Source organism: Melospiza georgiana, chromosome 9 (assembly GCF_028018845.1).
Source record: "Melospiza georgiana isolate bMelGeo1 chromosome 9, bMelGeo1.pri, whole genome shotgun sequence".
Classification (NCBI taxonomy): Eukaryota; Metazoa; Chordata; class Aves; order Passeriformes; family Passerellidae; genus Melospiza; species Melospiza georgiana.
In genome coordinates, this window is record NC_080438.1 from 28,463,256 (window position 1) to 28,478,775 (window position 15,520).

General features: G+C 44.1%; 1 protein-coding gene across 12 annotated transcripts in view; it reads left to right on the top strand.

The window, feature by feature from the left end:
* FGGY (FGGY carbohydrate kinase domain containing) overlaps nucleotides 1-15,520 on the top strand; it is a 283,064-nt gene that overhangs the window by 123,326 nt on the left and 144,218 nt on the right. The window lies entirely within an intron of this gene.

A 15,520-nucleotide genomic window follows, 5' to 3' on the forward strand; every position in this document is an offset into this window, starting at 1 on the left:
CCTCTTGGCAGAGTTGCTTAGAGATTATTACTTGCCAGTTATCTTCTTGCAATCATGATGGCAAAATGGTAGCACAGCAGTAAGGGGAGTCTGCTGGTTTCAAAGCAGCTAGGTAGGTAAACAGTAATACTTCTCACTCCCACATACTATGAGTAATTTGTTTTTTAAGAACTGAAATTGACCCCAAATCAGAGCATCTGTACCACACTAATGCTTTGTTGAAGAAACTGAAGGTTCATCGTTTGAATTTTCTATAAAATGTAATAAGATGGAATTAAGTGGGGAAAGGATCTTATGTGAAAGATGTAAAAGGTTATTTTTAAGGGATTGCCAGAGGGCACCTGGACAGTATTACCTGCTGCTTTCCTGGACTGTATTACCTACTTGTATGTGTATAATACGTTGTTTCTCTACACCTGGTGTTATTTTTGCATGCCTGGTTAAGATGCCTGCCTGTCACATTAATGTTTATTTAATGACCAGTGCTGGGTAGCAAATGAGCAACATGCAGATTGTGTGATGTAATCTGTGTGAGGAGCAGTGTGTGTTAACTGAGTGTGCTGGTCACCAGCAGGTCACCCCTGACTGCAGATACCACACAAAGGTTGCCCAGAGAAGCTGTGGCTGCCCCTGGATCTCTGGAAGTGTTCAAGGAGAGGTTGGACAGGCCTGTGATGCCTTGTGAAGGCTGCCCTAGAGACTAGACAGAATTACAGAATAAAGCAGGGATTTATTCACAGGATCTCCTCCATGGATGCACCTTGGGCAGCAGCAGAGCCCAGCCAGGGCTGCACCCAAGATGAACCAAAATGGCCCCAAAATGCACGGCCGGGCACGGGCTCTGTCCCTGGGATCAGTTCTGCTCCATTTGCACCTTGCAGTTCATTGTCCCATCCCAGCTTTAGCCCAGGCAGTCCCACCCTGCTTGTTTTTCTCTCTCCAGCCCACGGGGTTTGTGCTCCTGGGCTGAGATTTGGATCATTTGTCCTTGGTGCCCAGCTGGAGCAGGAATTGTTTTGTCTCCCTGCTCTGTGCACAGAGCTCACCATCCCTGAATGTGAAGCTCAGAACTACACACTAAAGCAGTGCAGAATCTGAAAATACAAAAGCTAAAACCTGAGGCATCACTTGGAGCAACCTGGGATAGTGGAAAGAGCCCATGCCCATGGAATGTGATGAGCTTTGAGGTCTCTTCCCACCTAAACCAGTCTGGGATTCTGTGTATGATTATCTATAGCCATTGATAAGCACTCAGAATAGTTATTTCTTTATTTTGCACCTTTCAGGGAGTACAAATTCATCCCTAGCCTAACGGGATCTTAAGCCACTTAGGCACATTCAGAATATCTCCTGTGAGTCTTGGGTTAGAAACATTGACTCTTGAGAGATTTTAAGGATTGAGTGGTTTGAAACAAGCTCAAGAAATCTAAGACAAGGAAATGAAATATACTGAAACCTCTTTGTTCCAAAACCCACTAATCCAAATGACTTGGCTGAATGATGTGCTATCACTTCTGCCACTCCTGCTGCCATGGCTGTATTTTGTTTTAAATCAAAACTTTGACTTTAAGGAAAAATAGCAACACAAAAATAAAAGCACACTCTGGTATGTCTGACTACTTACTAATATTAGCAAACATAACCTTGAAATAGCATCACTGTTCCTAAATCTGAGCACTGCTCAGGTCCAAAAATGCTCAGATTACTGACGTCCACTGCAATTTTCTTCCCCCCCAGCACTGTCAATAAGTCTTAAACCAACCTTTGAATGTACTACTTGCCTCAAACTGCTGTTAGGCAAATAAATAATTCTGTGATGCAGGTGAGGGAAAGGAGCTGGGTTTCTGAGCATGTTCCCCTGGACATTTTCCAGGCAGCAGATGTGTGTATGCCCTCATTTAGCTGTTTACAGATTTTCTGCTGCAGGAGTTTGGTAATGCATCTTATACCCATAGGTGGAAATGTATGGAAAATCTGGGCTGTTCTTCAGCTCATGAAGTCATCACAGACCTCAGAGCTCAGCTCCATCTCTAATGTTGGGTTCATGGTTTCACAGAGATGTTGGAAGTACAAGGAAATTGTACCTTGGGAAAATAAACATTTTAAAGGAGCATCTTTTCAGCCTCTGAAAAAGAGAGCACATCCTTTAAGATATGTTTGTATAGATATTAAGGAAATGCTGAATTGTGTTACTTCATCTCCAGAATGCCTTCACTCAGCCTAAGAAAACAATCTGTAGCTGTTAACTTGCATACAACCATGTTTTTCATAATTAGTATTTGTGAAGTAATTCTAGACACCCAAATATAGAAAGTTATTTAGGATTTAAAAATTACAGTTTTTCCTAGTGCTCTCTCTGCATCAGCTGCATAAATAGATGCAGAACATTGCTAGTAAAATTAGAAGGGACAGGCAGAGGAGACTTGGTTGTGTCTGGATCAGCTGTGGTTGATGACCATGGTGGGTTCCTTGGGATGACAATGGAGCCCTGCTCCCACAATCTTCAGTGTTCCTTCAGAAACAGAATGTGCTCATTGCTGTCACCTTCCACCTGCCCTGGGAGACCTCAGGCTCTCAGGAGCTGTAAGTCAGTCAAGGATTATAAACAGAATCAACATGATAAGCAATGCATGTGGTGTTCTTTACAGTTTTATTCAATGCACTCCGAACTTTTGGTCCCATTTTTTTCTAAAACTCTGGAAACTGGCAGAGCTGATGGTTTTATTAAACTGAGCAGTTTTGACACCATTGATTGGTAGACCCTTTATCAAAAGAACACCAGGTAAAAGTACACAGTGAAAAGTAAATATTAATGGCCAGTTCTTACTGCAAAAAGAGACAGCAACTGACACTTACATTCATCTATTGTTTCTTCCCTGCAATATATAAAAATTATGAGGTGCCTCATTTCAGCAAATGCCTCTTTCTGATTTCTGTAGCTTGCTGATTTTTTCCTGCATTGGCTTTGGAGTCTTGCATCCCTAAACGGAGCACCATGGGCAGCCATGAGTCACTGTGCAGGAACTAAATGTCAAAGTTGAGCTGGAGTTGACTGCCACAGTTGGTGTGAGCAGTGTGACTGGTGTGTCATTCCCATAGCATGGATGTCTGGGAGCGCCGGGTGCCCCTCTCGAAGGAGAGTGTGATTCAACAGAGATGCCACCAAAAGCACGGCAGCCTCTGCCTTGGTGATCTTTAAAATGTACATTTGAGGGGTTCAACAGACCTTGGAAACAAATGTGGTGACCCAAAATGATCTGTGGGGCAAAGTGTCCCCAAGGCAGGAGAGGGGCCGTGCCTCCCGCGTGACTCCGCAGCCCAGGGGATCCCGTGTCTCCCACAACAGCTGAGCACGGAGAGCTCAGGGCTCAGACAGGAGCTGCCATGCAGGAGGCTCTGCTGGGCCCCCTCCTGCAGCCTTGCACTGAACAGAATGTGAAAATTGTCTGTCTCGGGTCCTCGTCTGGCCTCTTCTGAACAGAACCTCTGTAGCCTCAATGGGGAGAGCCAAAGGATTCTGACAGAAAACCCTCCCCTGCTCCTGTGTTAGGAAGTAACTTCAGGACACTTGTTTTGGCTCATTCCCTGCCCTAATGTCACCCCTGCCATTGTGGGCTTTCCTTCTTGAGACTCACAGCATTGAAAATAGGAGCAGATGGAGGAGTCACTGTGACTTTGCAGAGACTGGGCTCTTTCTGCTCCTGACCTGCCCAGGGAGCTCAAATAAATTCCTTCAATGTGCTACCACTCTGCTTTGTCTTCTGAAATCAGGGAGAACGGTTTTGAACCATTTTGAGATGAATGGCTGAAGCCTGTGGTTCACTATGAAGTGCAGAGGAAGTTAAAGAGGATATGTTAAGCAGAGGAAGTTAAAACACGAAAATGAAAAACAAAATGCAGAAACAAAAGTTGCAAGTATTCCTTACTACTTAAATTGAGACTTCTTGGAATCAAGGATCATCCATTCTGAGCTCTGAGCAAGTATCAGATGGTGACTGTAAAGAGTTAATAATGGGTTAGACCACAGATTTGGGATAGGTTGTGCCACTATGATGGGAACTCAGCACAGTTTGATTTCTTGGGGCATTAAAGGAACACAGCATCTTGCAGTTTGAATGTTAGGTTTTTCTCTTTTCTTATCTGGCTCTAATGCTTCATCCCCATTCAGAACAAAAATAAATAAAATCACTTTACAAATCTCAACAACAGAAAAAGTGGCCTTTTGGTATTTTTAGATCTTTTTATGAAACTTTGTTTATAGAATATTATTTATAATTTTTTTTTATGTGCTCCCAGCTAACCTGCCCTGCTGGGTCTTTGCAGGAGCCTCTGCACTACCACAACACATTCCTGGGAATGTCAGCATTCCTCTGCAGAGGTGTCACTTCAGCAAGGACACCCAGCTCAGGAGGTACACATTGTCCTACATAAAGTGCTGGTGCTGAGCCTGTTCCAGTTTTAGTAATCCCCTTGTCTACATACAGCTTGAACATTATAGACAAGGATTCATTCTCCTGCTCACAGTCTGTAATGCTTCCTAAGGACAGGAAGGAAAAACTGGGAGCAGGGAGCCATAGAAATCCAAGTCTGTGGAATGAAATTTGGAGCAAGAAGGGGAGCTGTCTGTGGCTAGAATTCCTCAAATCAAAGTGAATTAACCAAAACTTTTAAAATGGGACTAAGGACTCATGGTGAGGAAGCATCCTGGTAGCAAAGGCTTGGATCAAACAGCAGAGATCTGGAATTCTGAAGCATGTTCCAAATCTGGCCTTTCCAAACACCAGTGGTGGGACTCGGCTGGGGCCCAGTGTCCCTGGTCACTGAGAGGTGCCAGCTCACAGTCCCAGCGTGGCTGAGCAGCTGCTCTGTGGCTTTGGAGGCTGTCGGGATATTCCGCTTGGCCGTCAGGCGCGGAATGTCACACGGGATCTTCGGGCACTCCTGGCCTAAAAGAGCCAGGCAGCCCTCCTGGGACAGAGTCCTTTCCACATACTCAGCAGGAGCCAGCTGTCATGACACCAAAAAGGCTGGGAGAGCCATGGCTCATGGAAACAGGGCTTAGGTTCAGCTGAAGGAGGCATGTCTGAGAAGCAACTTTTCCCAAAACTTGAGGAAAGGTCAAAGCACGTGGAGCTGGCACTCTGGGACAGTCCTACTGCTCGTAACTCATGTAACTCTATCTGTACAAAGCCATTCCCAGCTTTCATCTCCTTTCCAGGAGAAACTGAAACTACTTCAACTTTGTGAAAATGCCTGAACATCACACTTATCTTACTGTACACCACTGACACTTTCACCTCTGTCTCATCAGAACCTAAAAATAACTGATTTTTGTCTCCAAGGCGTTGATATCTCTCCAATCTTTGCTCTTATTGCTTTTGGACCTCCAACTCTTGTGAGTCATATCTGCAAATCACATGGCTCAGGTTTCAGTGGTGACCATCTCAAAGTGGCTGGTGGAAAAACTCACCATTAGTTCATGGGGTTTTATTTGGTGAGCCTTTGCCATTTCTCTTTTAGTTTTTAAAGGCATTTAATTGTATGTTGGCATTCAGGTCCATTGTAAGGAAAACTTTTCTCTGTGGGCCTTGGAGGCTTTATTAACTTAAGTTGTCCTTGAAGCAGAAGGAGGAGTTTTAAGCTCTGTGTGGGGCTTTCAGGTAACAAATAACTCGAGGAGTGTGGCAGGCAGAGCAGGGGTGACGGGCACAGGCAGGGACAAGCTGTGGGAAGCACAGAGATGCCTGCAGCTCTGCCAGGAGCTCGCAGGGACACCCAGACAAGATGCACTTGCCATGCGGAAGGTGACACAGGAAACATTACGTTTCCCGGAGCGGTGGCAGGGAATGACAAAGAGTGTCCTCTATGAGCTCAGATGTACAAAAAGGAAAGCATTTTGTCAGCTGCAGCTTCTGACAGAATGAGGATTGTGGGCTTCTGCATTCAAAACCAAATTTCCTTAAATTGGCAAGCGGCTCCTAGCGCTGCTGTGGAGAGTCCTTCCAAAGCCAGAGTGAGGGAATTGACACCGTGCTGAAAACAGCAATGAAATCACCGGGCTTCCTTCCTCCGAGCCGGGCTTTGTGCCGGGCCCAGCCAGCCCAGCTGGGCCCGGGCCCACAGAACGGCACACGGAACGGCACACGGAACCGCACACGGAACCGCACACGGAACCGCACACGGCACGGCCATGGGCCACGGACCGGCCCGCCGGCCCGCCGCTGGTTTATGGCACAGATTCTGATGTGTCATGCTGCAGGGGGAAAGGAGAGCGGCACCGGGGTCATGAACAAAAAAGGAATTTGCTTATCCAATTTCCGTCTCTTTCTGAGTTTGATTGGAACTCGCAGTTGTCAGGCCGTGTTTAAGTCTCGGCTTTGCCGACGCCTCTTAAACTGCGGAAGGTCAAAACCAATTATTGTTCTGCCTCCGGGGACTTTCCTTCTTCAGAGGGACCTTACAGTGGATATTCTCTGAACCCTTTCCCTTCCAATTAAGGCAGCAAATTCTTCTTTTTCAGGGTTTTTCAAGGGGCGAGGGGACAGTAATCGGGAGACTGATAGATTTATCAATAGCCTTGACAAACAAAGCCTGTATGTCTCAGGAAGCTTGAAGCCTAATTCCTTTCAGTGACTTTTCTCACTCTGCACTTTAAATCTGTCGTTTCATTACACCGGGAATGGAAAGTCCCTAGTTTTCCCAGGCTGCACATTTCCTCTGTTTTTTAACCTTCAAATACCACATGGATTTATGCCTCTGAGTACCTGCTGGTTAAGTTTCTCATGTAGATAAAAATGCTGAAGTCCTGTTTTTGGAAAGAATTTACAGCTTTATGGACTGAGGGCAATTAAAAGAGGCTGTACCTACATTAGCAGTTATAGTCTGACTAGTCCTGAAGAAACCTTCCAGGTCTTCAAGGTGAAAAAGAAAAACATTCTGAGATAGTTTTAGATTTCTTTTCTCCTTTCTTTTCTATTTTGGACAGCACTGTTTTCACTTTTATTGACATTATGTCTTCTGCTCCAATCTATTGATACATCGAGAGCCTGTGTCAGGATGGAATTTTAAAAATTCATTTATGTATGACATGCTGCTGTACTTACTCCTTTATCCATCGGAAGGGTTAAATCCACTGCTTCCCCTATATTTTTCACATACTATTTGTTGTGGGAGAAGTGAGCAGCAGAGCAGATATAAAATAATGTCTCCTGCAAGAGAAAATCTGATGTAAGGTCAGGGGAGGGAGGCTGTGGAGGAACAGTGAGTACAGGAAGCAATACTTTGGTATTCCAATTGCTACAACACGTTTCAAAAACACTTTGTAATTGTTATTTGTGTCAGGATGAACTGTGAAACCACAGTACAGGTGTGGGATGTAACTCCTGCTCCTCTCCAGGTACTTCTGGGTACTGTAATGTTTGAGACGTTGCTGACCTGGCTACACTGGCTGCTCCTAAAAAATACTGGATTGTGGACAATATTGAAGGAAGTCTGTTTTTCTGGAGCTGGCAGATTTAAGACCCTTGATTAAATGCATTCACAGCTTCTCTGCAGAACTGCAGACCTATCATGATGTGATTATAGGGCAACTGTGGTCTAGTGGACTCAGAAATTAGGAAATATGAATTGTCTTGGTGTGCTGCAGTCTGTTTTGTGAGATCCTGGGCTGGTCACTTAAAATATTTTGGCTATTTCTTAGCAGACCTACTTTGGATGTTTACTTTTTTTGGAGGACTCAGCTCACTGCCTTGACTGTATTGCCCACAAATAGTGTGGACTGGATGGCTGAGATGCTCAGGCTCCCATCCCAGATGCCTGCATTCAACCAGGTAATGGGGCTGATGAGTGCCTGTTGGCCCAGAAACTATTTGCAATTGGTTTATAAAGGGTTAATCTATCCAGAATGCCTTGATCAGTCATTCCCTACCAAGCTGAATTAGTTTAGGGGGTACTGATAAATGACTTGCCATTTGCTGTTCCCTCTGCAATGTGTGTGTAACAAGAGTCAGCCAGGTATTAATCCTTTCTAAAACATTTATAAATAAAACTTGAATACCCAGTGTGGCTGAAATCCCCTCAGGTATGACTGAAAGCAGACGTACAGAGCGATGCTCTCCTGTGACACTGCCCTCAGTCCTGGATCACGTCTGGACACACATCACAGCAGCACTACCCAGAAATCATTTATTGGTTGAAAAGAACGATTCCCTTTTTACCCAGAGTAGAGAAAATCATCCAGCTCTAATAATAACTCGCTAATCTCACTCCACCGGAGCAGCGCAGGGAGCGCAACGGAAATTTCCTTCCCAGCTGCTGGGAGAGCCTGTCCCCAAAGAGGGCTTTTCTTTTGATAAGGTGCCTCCTCTGCCGGGCTGCTGAACCAGCCTGAATCAGCACGTCACCCCGGAGTGCAGGAAGATCCCGGTCTCCGCCGCTGAGTCACATGAATAACTGGAATAGTTCTGCAAAGCAGAATTAATTCCCAGAACCTCTTCAGGCATATACCAGCAGGCACATGCTTTTGCTCCGGAGTTACTTTACAGCTCCCTGATGCAGTGGAAAGGACACTAGTGGTATTTTTAATTGAGATAAAGCAGTTTACCTGGTGTTAATAGTGTTAAACCTTACAAGTTTATTGTTGACGCTCTCCTGCTCCCAAGAAGATTTAGGAATAAGCCAGGACATAACAGAGCTATTAGGGTTAAGCTCAAATCAACTGTGCAATGACTCAGAGCTTGTAGTCCTTTCAAACAAAGTGCTGGGGGAAGAAGCTGCTTATTATTAACTGTTGAGTAGCTCATGGTTTGTGCAGCCTGTTTAGCCAGCAAAGACATCTATGGAAACTCTCTGGGGGTTTTGATCTATTATACTGTGAATAAGAAGTCTGATTTACAAGAAAACCAAATCAACAGCACTGAGACTGTGGTTTAGCAAAGTCCTTATACTGTGTGATGGAAATTTGGGCAGAGCTATGAAATTCTCTATAGAACCTTTCAGTAAATGCTGCCAGTATGTTAAAGAAATGAACTCGTCTGAAAGAAGGGTGTGAAGGAAAAAAGCTCAGTAGCAAAGGTGGGATCCAGGTGTTGCTCCAAAAAGTGGACCAGGGTGGGGAGCTGAAATAGGGAAATAGGATGATAGAATCATAGGAAAGCAAGGGGAAGGTCAGTTAGTGGTTAATGAAAATTGTTGAGATTTTTCCCACTTAAGCTATATTTTGTTATCTGAATAATAATGATAAGCTGACCAGGCATACAGAAGAAGTATTACTTGTACTTCCACCTGTTGCTCTGGAATACATCATAAATGAATACAGGTTAACCTGTTCTGCACTACAGCATCAATGATAACAAGAACTGATTACATGGCTTAGATTTCTGCTCTTTTTTCATTGTTCTACAATATTAAAATCAAAGTTTTTGCTGTTTCTCCAAAAAACCTGATGTGAGGTTACTTCTGACCTTTTACTGTCAACAACCATCACAAAAAAAAAAAAAAAAAAAAAGTACAATCTAGAAATTCAATGCAATTAGGAAACAGCATTGAGGAAGAGCTCCAAGCCCAGTGTTTAGAATCTGGGTGCCTGAACTTTCTTTATGTTTTGCCCACTGATGAGCTTGTGCCACTTCCTTGGGCTCCAGGTCAGTACCCTTCCCCACGGCGTATCCGAAATGAACCCTCACCAAACCCAAACATTATTTCTGACATCTGTTGCTTGTTTGGATGGCAAAATTTGTGATAACAGTCAGAAGAAAGTAAACAGTCCAGTAGCCATGGAAACCTCCTATCGTTTTTTCCTGTTTCTTTTTCTGCTTTTTGCAGTGAATGAGTCAGTGCCGAATCCAGCTGGAAGGCAGCCCGGGAGACGGCCGTCCCCAGCCCAGCCACGGCAAGGGACAAAGCCTGCCCAAAGCCAGCAGCTTTCTCTTTGCACACTCTCTCCAAAGGACTTTTTTTCAGGGAGCAGCTTGTTCAGGAAGAGTAGTTCAGTGCCTCAGGAAGGGTGGCTGTTTATTCCCTGGTCTCTGGCTATGGTCAGAAAATAAAATAACCCAAACACACAGTAGTGTATCGTGACTCACATCCACAGGATTCAGCTCTTTCCCCCCATTCCTGCATCCCAAGCAGGTGGGCTCATCCATCTACAGGCATGTTCCCATCTACAGGGAACAGTCCTTGGACTTTGATGTATTCCAAGGCATTATCTGGGAGAGCTGGGACAGGCCAGTGCCATGTCAGGAAGGGTCTAACAGTGACACACAGTTCTAACACAGCCTGGGAGATCATGGATCAAACTGTGTCCTTCTCCTTCTGGATTTGCAGTATGGAGACAACCCCTGTGAAAGCTGTGGACAGGGGCCTTAAGGTTCACACAACAGATCTGGCTGAGCAGTGAAGCTCACTTTATGTTCCAGAATGGGGCAGGACAGGTATTTATTGTAGGAAAGCCCTCAGAGTACCATAGTTAGTGGAATATTTTTTTCTATAAAATTTTACAACTAGTTTACAGAATTCCACAGAGAAGCTGATCAAGATGCAATCTTTATTATATTCCAGTCCAAATCTCTGTGTGGCTGCTAAATCTGTGCAGTAAGTGTGTCTCTAAATGGACCTGTCCCTGGTCACATGGGCACTGTGTCATGCCAGCATTGATATCATCATTGGATTATCCTCGTTGGCACTTTGAATCTCTGTAATGCACTTTGAAGTCTTCAGAGGAAGAGCTTCATGGGAATATTTGGAGGGCCTGATTCAGTTCTTAATTGGACTGACTCATGTTGAGTCACCAGGATATCCATTAGCTGCATCTTTAAAATCCAACATGGAGATTTTCAGTGGCCTGTAAGGGAATCAGACACCCCCAGCAGCTGCTGAGATTCCCTAGGCTTGGGAAATGTGCTTCCATTGTAGAAAGTGCTGATTCTGGTGCACCAACCAGCAGAGCTCTGGCTGCCAAGTCATCCCTTTTCTGTGCTCTCCTGATGCCTGGATCACCAACTGCTTGCCAGGAAGCTCTTGGAAATATCTCCTCCTTCCCTGGCTGCAGCATCACAGGCGTCTCTTACACACACAGAGCCCACCACACCCACAGCTCCCCCTCCTGCAGGGAGCACTACCAGAAGCAAAGCTAGAAATGCAAGGAGCATTCTCCTTTTCATTTCTAGGAAAGGTTTTTTACTCCGTAAATGATCCTTGAACAAAACAAAAGGCAGTGAGTAAGGCACCTGATGACTAAAATAATTCAGGTTGTGGGAAGCAGCAGGATTTGATGTTGAATACAAATCTGAGTGTGGTTCACTTCACCCAGCTCCAGCCATGTGAAGTTAAGCATTCAACAAGGCACCCAAGTCCTGAGCTGCTGGCAGAGGGGACGAGCACCGAGAGCTGACTCATCCCCCTCGCTTTGTTCTGCTGGGCTGAAATGAGTTGTCCTTTGAAGTTGCTTCCTAATACCACTTCCTAATACTCAGCAAAACATGTAGAGAATCTGGAGAGGGCAGTTTTCTGATGTTAGACAGCTGAAGTTAGGTACGATAAAGCTAGCACTGATTCACTGCCATGTGCCAAGGAGCACAGGTCCATAGGATCACGGATTCCATGATTCCATGGGTGCCAGCAATGGTTCACTAAACCTTCTTCCAGTCTGCCATATACTCAGAGTGTCTTAGCAACTTTTATGTGTCTTTATAGGTGGCCTTTGTGGCAGATTTTTGGCTCATTACCACTCATTTTGGAATAGAAAAAGGGGAGACATTTACTCTACAGATCACCTTGGGAATCTCTGTCCTGTAAGTCTCTTGCCTAGGGGAAAAAATATTTGCTTGATTCTGTAGTAACAACAGCACAGAATGGATGGCAGAGGAGAGAACAGATGTCCTAGGTTGACTATATGATGCTTTTATCCCCAGTCATCTTGTTCTGTTCAATTCCGACTTTTAGGATAATGAAGGAAAAACAATTGGACCATTCAGTCAGAAAATTAAACTTTGGCAAACTTGGCCAAACCCTTATCTGTTCTAGACCTACTTTACTTTTTGAGGATGCAAACCCTGTCATCATTATGGGGCTGCTGAAATGTCCATCAGGTAGATTCAATATGGAACAAGACTTGCAAACCTTTGTTTGATGCAGTTAAAAAAAATCCCTACAGGGTGTTTGCAAAATTGGGCGTAAAGTACTAATGCCCCAGCCTTACCTAGGGTGTGATTTTCCTTTTTCATTATGATAGATTAAAAGTCTCAAACTAAGAAAAGGAGCTCTTAGGCTCACTAAAAACAACCCCCATGAAACAATGTAAGTGATCTGTGACAACTCTCTCTGAGCAGCAGAAGGTTTGACTTGAGAATAACTGGGAGTAATTAAATACTGAATATAATGAGAAGAATATTTTCTTTGTGTTTCTTACGACATTTCTTGGTTAATTATATCATGCATCTGTTGAATATGTAAAGCTTGCTGCTAAAAATGTTCCACTTCTAAAATTAATAAAAGTATGTCAGAGAAGGAGATGTGTTGTGAATAATACAAGAAATGTTACAAATAATGACGACTATGGAGCCAACGGGCCTACTCCCACAGGCAGAAATTATCAGGGATGAATAAGAATTGTGGGATGACAACTGTAGTACTTTAAATCTTTGAAAACACTTCACAAGCTTTCACCCTAGAGACACCTTGAGACAACAGCAGAGGAGAGATGCAGGAGCTCATCGTGTGCTGTTACATCCAGCAGCCCTTCAGCAGGGCTGGGATCAGGCTGTGGAACTGGCCTGAGGCTGAGCTGGGTGTCGGGGGCAGAATGAACTCAGGTTTCTGCTCTCCTGCTCTGTGCACTGTCCATGAGAGCTCAGACCACTTGCAGGTGTTATCTCTTAGCCCAGGGGTGATTGTGTAAATCACTCCTGCCTTCCAGCCTATTACAACACTGACAGGGAAGGTGTCATCGTGCTGGTAAAGGCTCAGAAGAAGTAGAGGTTAAAAAATGAAAGAGAAAGGTCCAAATGAAAAGGCACAAAGATGCTGAGGTGGCAGGAGAGGGGACAAGCCAGGGATGCTGAGAAATGGAGCAGCTGGGTGAGCAGTAACTCCTGGGCCTGGCTGAGCTTTGGGATCCAGAGCTTCGTGGTTGTGTCAGAGCAAACAGGCAAAAGGATCAAGTTAGAGAGGTCTCATGTGCAGGAAATGCAGTGAGGAGTTCATCCTAACAGCTGCATTTCCCTGCACGTGCTGTGTCCTGTCACAACCACTGCACAACAGAGCTGTGGTGTAACAATTCTGAGTTTGCTGGAGGAACTGGTACAGGGTGGGACTGGGGATACTTCCACTTAAGAGTGACTGGGTCTTCCCCTCTGGGTAAGATCCATGGATATTTGTTCCCTGAAATAATCTCTTTTCCTTCTTCTTATGCTTATCTAAACCCTGTTCTTACTGGCAGCAAAGGGAGTTTCCATTATATTTCTTCAGTTTTTGCTGGGTTTTCACATCTTACTCTGTTCTGTTATCAGAAAAGTTCTTTTTAGGGCTTGTTTCTTAACAAATGTTTATCAGAACTGATTTTTAGTGCCAAAGTAATGTCCTTGCTCTGTGTGTCTCAGTGAGAAGGGGAAGGTGGGCTGTGAACTCCCCACATTTCAGCAAGTTTGTGATGACTGCCTGGATGCTCATTTTCCCCTTGGAAAATGGAAGTTATCTCACTTCTCCTTTCCTGAAGGCAGATTATTTTATGTCTACTGGAAACAAAAGCAAAGCATTGAAACCACTATAACAAAATTCTTCTACTCTTGGAAGTTCATTTCTGCCCTCATGCTGCAGGTTCCTGGCTTCTCTTAGTGCCAGTCCAGCTGTGTGTGGAGCTGTGCTTTCAATTAGATCATGGACATAATCTGGCCGAAGGAAAATAGACAATCCCCTGGGGGTTTTTTTTTTTTTTTTTTTTTTTGTTTTTTTTTGTTTTTTTTACTTATTTCAATGATTCAGTTCTACGTGTAATTATGAATTTTGGCAAAAGTAGCTCAGAGGCCTAAGCAAAGGTTGGGGAATGCCTTGCTGTTGTGATAAGGTATCACTGAACCCTGAGAGTGTGTGCTCCCTACCCAGCAGCTGAAAAGCTTCTGTTTCATCCTCTACCTTACCTTTTTTAAACTTGTTTCTGTATTCCCAGCTAAGGCTCACTGGTAGCTATTGGCTGTATCTTGGGAAATCATCTGAAATTGTTTCATGGAATAACTTCAAACATCACTAAAGCTTTTTTAACTTGAAGACCTGAGCCTGCTTCCACTGTCAGAAATGACAGAACTCTCTGATAGTGAGGCTGCCATGAAATTGAAAAGTCCCTGTAAATGCTTTAATACCAGTGGATTTAGGGATTTCCTCAAGCACTTTATGGTTATGTTCCCAGCTTTGTCTGTGTTTCACTGTCAATTGTCTACTGTTCTCCCTAATCCTCCCTGGGCGTTCTGGAGCTCTATCTTCCCTTCCCACTGACAGATAAAAATTTATTGTTGCTACCTTCAATGTTCTTGACATGCTGAGAGTTCGTTCCTTTCACGTAAACAGAAGAATGTTTTGGTGTTTTACTCTTGAATTCTCTAAGATAATGAATTCAGTCTATTATTCTGTTCCCCTTAGCAACCTAACATCTGAGTTTCAATTACACTAACCTAACTGTTTAATTAGTTAAAGCTTCCTCAGCCCTTTGAAAGCTGAAAGTGTTAATTACTTTTGCAGCATGATTATTTTGTATTTCTGAACGATTGGCATCTGGACATTTTAACCTTCTCTTATTTCAATTGATGGAGCAGTGTCCCTTGTCACTTCCCTCCAGAAAGCAGAGATGTAGACCCAAACCATCCATTGAGTAACTTCTCAAACATCATTTGACTTTGACAGGGAGAGATTTAGTACCTTTGCCTCAGCTTTCCCCACTTTCTGCTATGGATCCTTTTCAAGTGGTTGCCTAAATGGATCCCAAAAAGACTTGGGAATGGTGCTGCTGATGCATTTGCCTGTGGCAGAACCCACTGCCCTCACCACAAATGCATTCATGATGCACTGGTTTTCATTTATGCATGGAGGGACTAAAATTCCATGCACCTTGGCTGATTCTAATTACTGAATTCTATCTCCTCTCCAGGAACAGAGAATGTGGAGAATTCACATCCATATCCCATTCTGTGTTGGGCTTTGTCAGAGGAAGGAGAGTGGGCAGTTACACATCATGAAGCTCTATGAATATTCACCCTGAAGAACTAAACCCCTCTCATAAGTCCATCTTCGTTAGGGCAACGATTTTATTTTATTTGTGTAAAGGGATGTAGACTTATTATTCAACAGTAGTCATCAAGAGATCCTGATATCTGCTCTTGTGAATCACCAGCATTCTCCAGGATTATTACTTTTAAATGTCAGCTCTTCACATCTCTGCCTCTTATCTGCCACCTCAGCCACCACGGATTGTTTCCTAATCACCATCGGTTGACTCCCAAACCCACAAAGACTCACCGCTTCAGGAAGGCTTTTT